A 6,007-nucleotide genomic window follows, 5' to 3' on the forward strand; every position below is an offset into this window, starting at 1 on the left:
AAGTGGTAGGCATGTTGTGTAAATCAAATGATACACCCCCCCAAAAAAGCAATTTTAATTCCAAGTTGTAAGGCAACAAAATAGGAAAAATGCCAAGGGGTGTGAATACTGTCGTAAGCCAATCTAAAGACATAACATGAAGTCATGAAGAGATAACGAAAGCGCCTCTTCCCCTTCAGGAGTATGAAAAGATTTGGCATGGGTGGGCCCTCAGATCCTCAAAGTTATCCAGCTGCACTATCCAGAGCATCTTGACTAGCTGCACCACTGCTTGTTATGGCAAATGCACAGCCCTCGAACACAAAGTGCTACAGAGGGTGGTGAGGATGACTGGTGCCGAGCTCCCTGTCATCCAGGACCTCTATATCAGAGGAAGGCCCAATAAATGACCAAAGACTTCAGCCACTCAAGCCATAGACTGTTCACTCTGCTACCGTCTATGTGCTCTGAAATATGAGTAGTGTTTAGATTAAGAATACAAATTCTTTACATCAATCTATGGATAATTACAAAAATAAACATAAATATCTAAAAAGTACACTTTTTGCTTTTGTAATTATTGCTTTTTAATTATTTTATTTTTTTACATATTCTTTTAAACAATATACTCATGTACATCACATTTCCAGAGTGGGCTAACATCCTTCCCTCAAAGGACCTTTCTATGGTTTTTATTTCCAGAGGATCCAAAACATCATAAATATCTTTGGGCCATCCTGGCATTGTTTTGCCCACAAGTCCAAATCACTTGACTGTTCCTTTTTTCTACTGGCCCCTGATAGGAAATGCTCAATCAAAGGAGATCTTGTCTCAGCGGAATCATGCATTCAACACAAAAACGAAAGATATAAACAGCAACCACATATTGTGTTCCTTCATTTTGCTATAAATCTTCACATAATCTTTTGGTGGAGCACTGGCGGGGGAGGTGTTTACTTGAAAAAAAAATCTAATCAAATTTTATTTGTCACATGCTTCGTAAACAACAGGTGTAGACTAACAGTGAAATGATTACTTACGGGTCCTTTCCAACAATGCAGAGTTAAATATAAAGATAAGCAGCTTACAGATCATTGCACCTGTACATAGCCCATCTGTAAATAGCCCACCCAAATACCTCATCCCCATATTGTTATTTTTTTTTTTGCTCCTTTGCACCCCAGTATCTCCACTTGCACATTCATCTTCTGCACATCTATCACTCCAGTGCTTAATTGCTAAATTGTAATTATTTCGCCACTATGGCCTATTTATTGCCTTACCTCCCTAATCTTACTTCATTTGCACACACTGTATATAGACTTTTCTATTGTGTTATTGACTGTACGTTTGTTTATTCCATGTGTAACTCTGTGTTGTTTGTGTCGCACTGCTTTGCTTTATCTTGGCCAGATCGCAGTTGTAAATGAGAACTTGTTCTCAACTAGCCTACCTGGTTAAATAAAGGTGAAATAAATACAAATAAATAAATAAAAATGTATTTAGATATATTAGCGACACAAGGAACAAATACACATTGAATAACGAATAACAATAAAGAGTAAAAATGACATGGCTATATACAGTACAGGGAGTACCAGTCAATGTGAACTAAGAATATGGGTTGTGTCATGCAGTTTCCACCCATTAAATAGTCATAAATATTCATAATAGCCTCAGGACCCAAAACAATGTAACCAAAGGGAATGAAAACTATCCACAGTGGGACTTATAAAGAGGATGTAATTCATGAACCATGTTTTGTCTCACAAACTGGGTCCATTATATTTTTGGGATGTTTTTAGGTCATCATGCTAACAATAGGCTTTCATATCAGGCTTGATCATACACAGTACCCCAGACCAATTCTGTAGACCAGCCTATGTCAATTGACTTAAGTGGCTATCTCTCCATGTAGCTGTGCAAGTATTGAACCGGTAAAGATGAATTCACTTATCGTATTGTTTTCACTTCACCCTTTGACCTCATTGGTTCAGATGAAACAGCCAATGAGAGGTCACTAGAATACTGATGCACTGTGGACAAAGTCTGACTTGTTCTGCTGAGAAATAGGGTACACTAGGATTGTAACTCTCACCATTGTCTGTTCAGGGTTTCTCTTTGAGCAAACAAGGGCTCTAAAAATAGGTTGTTGGTTTTGAGGAGTCACTGAACCCTCTATGCTTGCTGAGAGAACATGTTTGAAGAAATAATGCTTGATTTCAATAGTGATTTCAACATATACCCAAAAACTTACTGCCATTGCTGAACTTTTTTGAGAGTGTAATTTGATACATTGTCATCTGCATACATGGACTCATTCCATTATAACCCAGTTTTCAAACATACAGTTGAAGTCGGAGGTTTACATACACCTTAGCCAAATACATTTAAACTCCGTTTTTCACAATTCCTGACATTTAATCAGAGTAAAATGTCCCTGTCTTAGGTCAGTTAGGATCACCACTTTATTTTAAGAATGTGAAATGTCAGAATAATAGTAGAGAGAATGATTTATTTCAGCTTGTATTTCTTTCATCACATTCCCAGTGGGTCAGACGTTTACATACACTCAATTAGTATTTGGTAGCATTGCCTTTAAATTGTTTAACTTGGGTCAAATGTTATGGGTAGCCTTCCACAAGCTTCCCACAATAAGTTGGGTGAATTTTGGCCCTTTCCTCCTGACAGAGCTGGTGTAACTGAGTCAGGATTGTAGGCCTCCTTGCTCACACACGCTTTTTCAGTTCTGCCCACAAATTTTCGATAGGATTGAGGTCAGGGCTTTGTGATGGCCACTCCAATACCTTGACTTTGTTGTCCTTATGTCATTTTGCCACAACTTTGGAAGTATGCTTGGGGTCATTGTCCATTTGGAAGACCCATTTGCGACCAAGCTTTAACTTCCTGACTGATGTCTTGAGATGTTGCTTCAATATATTCACATAATTTTCCCGCCTCATCATGCCATCTATTTTGTGAAGTGCACCAGTCCCTCCTGCAGCAAAGCACCCCACAACATGGTGCTGCCACCCCAGTGCTTCATGGTTGGGATGGTGTTCTTCAGCTTGCAAGCCTCCCCCTTTTTCCTCCAAACATAACGATGGTCATTATGGCCAAACAGTTTTATTTTTTTTTCATCAGACCAGAGGACATTTCTCCAAAAAGTACGATCTTTGTCCCCATCTGCAGTTGCAAACCGTAGTCTGGCTTTTTTATGGTGGTTTTGGAGCAGAGGCTTCTTCCTTGCTGAGCGGCCTTTCGGTTATGTCGATATAGGACTCGTTTTACTGTGGATATATATACTTTTTATCTGTTTCCTCCAGCATCTTCACAAGGTCCTTTGCGGTTGTTCTGGGATTGATTTGCACTTTTCACACCAAAGTACGTTCATCTCTAAGAGACAGAACGCGTCTCCTTCCTGAGCGGTATGACGGCTGCGTGGTCCCATGGTGTTTATACTTGCTTTCTATTGTTTGTACAGATGAACGTGGTACCTTCAGGCGTTTGGAAATTGCTCCCAAGGATGAACCAGACATGTGGAGGTCTAAAAAAAAGAATCTGAGTTCTTGACTGATGTCTTTTGATTTTCCCATGATGTCAAGCAAAGAGACACAGAGTTTGAAGGTCGGCCTTGACATACATCCACAGGTACACCTCCAATTGACTCAAATGATGTCAATTAGCCTATCAGAAGCTTCTAAAGCCATGACATCATTTTCTGGAATTTCCAAGCTGTTTAAAGTTACAGTCATCTTAGTGTAAACTTCTGACCCACTGGAATTGTGATACAGTGAATTATAAGTGAAATAATCTGTCTTTAAACAATTGTTGGAAAAATTACTTGTGTCATGCACAAAGTAGATGTCCTAACCGACTTGCCAAAACTATAGTTTGTTAACAAGACATCTGTGGAGTGGTTGAAAAATGAGTTTTAATGACTCCAACCTAAGTGTATGTAAACTTCCGACTTCAACTGTACATGTTTGGGGACGAGCAGTAGCATGTCATAGCCACCAGAGGGTAACCTTGTCTAATTTAGCTACACCTCTACATCTGCTGGAAACACAGAACAAATGTCAATATTTTAACATCTTTTTTTTAACATCCTTGTTTGCTACACTGATGGGTTAAATAATTACTTTAAAACTAGTATCTCCATTTTGACGGGTTACCAAAGTATTAACCAGAGTCTTTGGGAAAATGAAAGAATAATCAATCACCAATTAACTGATCAGCATTACGCAGACCAGCTGGCAAGTGTCTTCACTGACATTTTTAATCTCTTCTTGTCCCAGTCTGTAATCCCAACATGTTTCGAGCTGACCCCCATTGTCCCTGTTCCAAAGAACTCCAAGGTAACCTGTCTAAAGGACTACCACCCTGTAGCACTCAGATCTGTAATTATGAAGTGCTTTAAAAGGCTAGTCATGACACACATCAACACCATCATCCCAGACATCCTGGACCCAGTCCAATTCATATACTGCCCCAACAGATGTACAGGAGACTCAGTTCCACTTCACACTGCCCTCTCCCACCTGGACAAAAGCGGAAATAACTATGTGAGAATGATGTGCATAGACTACATAGCTCAGCGTTCAACATCATAGTCCCTTCCAAGATCATCCCCAAGCTCGGGACCCTTGGACTGAACACCTCCTTCTGGATCCTGGATTTGCTGACCGGCCGGCCTCTGGTGTTGAGGGTTTAGTCCCGCGGGTGCATGCTTAGCCCCCTTCTGTACTCCCTGTTGAACCACGACTATGTGGCCACGCACGACTCCAACACCATCGTCAAGTTTGCTGACGACGGTGGTAGGCCTGATCACCGACGATGATGAGACCGCCTACACGGAGGAGATCCGAGACCTGGCAGTGTGGTGCCATGACAAAAACCTCTCCCTCAATGTCAGTAAGACAAAGAAGCTGACCGTGGACTACAGGAGAAAGAGAGGACAGCACATCCCCATCCACATCGACAGGGCTGTAGATGAGTGGGTGAGGGGTTTAAGTTCGTTACATTTTAGTAATTTAGCAGACCCTCTCATCCAGAGCAACTTACAGTTTGTGCATTCATCTTAAGATAGCTAGGTGGGACAGTCACATTTCACAGGCACAGTAAGTACACTTTTCCTCAATAAAGTAGCTATCAGCAAAGTCAGAGCTAGAAGGGGGGAGGGCAAGTGTTGGATCAGGATTTTATTTTGTATTTTGGGTGAGGAAGGGGATTATTTAAGATACTCTTTGAAGAGGTTGGGTTTCCTTGGCGTCCACATCACTAAGGACTTAACAAGAAATTATGAAGAGGGAACGACAGCGCCTTTCTTCCCTCTCAAGAGGCTGAAAAGATTTGGCATGGGTAAGCCCTCGGATCCTCAAAGTTCTTCAGCTGCACCATCAAGAGTGTCTTGACTAGCTGCATCACCGCTTGGTATGGCAAATGCACAGCCCTCAACCTCAAAGCGCTACAGAGGTTGGTGCGGACAACCCAGTACATCACTGGGGCTGAGCTCCCATTCATCCAGGACCTCTATATCAGGCGGTTTCGGTGGAAGCCAAGCCATGGACTGTTCACTCTGATACCATCCGTCAAACGGTACCGGAGCATCGGCTTTCGGATCAACAGGCTCCGAGACAGCTTCTACCTACAAGCAACTAGCCTGCTAATTAGCCATAAGACTGCTAAATAGTAAATTAAATGGTTGCCTGGACTATCTGCATTGACCTTATCTTGCACTGACTCTATGCAGTCACGAGACTATATATAAACACTGTATAAGCCTTCACACACACTACACTGACACACAAAATCACACATACACACACACATACACACACACATACATATACACACTTTCACATTCATCATTGCTGCTGCTACTCTGTTCTGTTCTCTTACTCTTATTAGTATCTATCTGATGCCCTTGCAAATTGGTACTGGTACTCCCGCTATGTAGATTAATTGTGTATTTTATTCCTCTTTCTATTCCTATTTTTGTTATCATTAATATATTCTGCATTGTTAT

Source organism: Salmo salar, chromosome ssa11 (assembly GCF_905237065.1).
Source record: "Salmo salar chromosome ssa11, Ssal_v3.1, whole genome shotgun sequence".
Classification (NCBI taxonomy): Eukaryota; Metazoa; Chordata; class Actinopteri; order Salmoniformes; family Salmonidae; genus Salmo; species Salmo salar.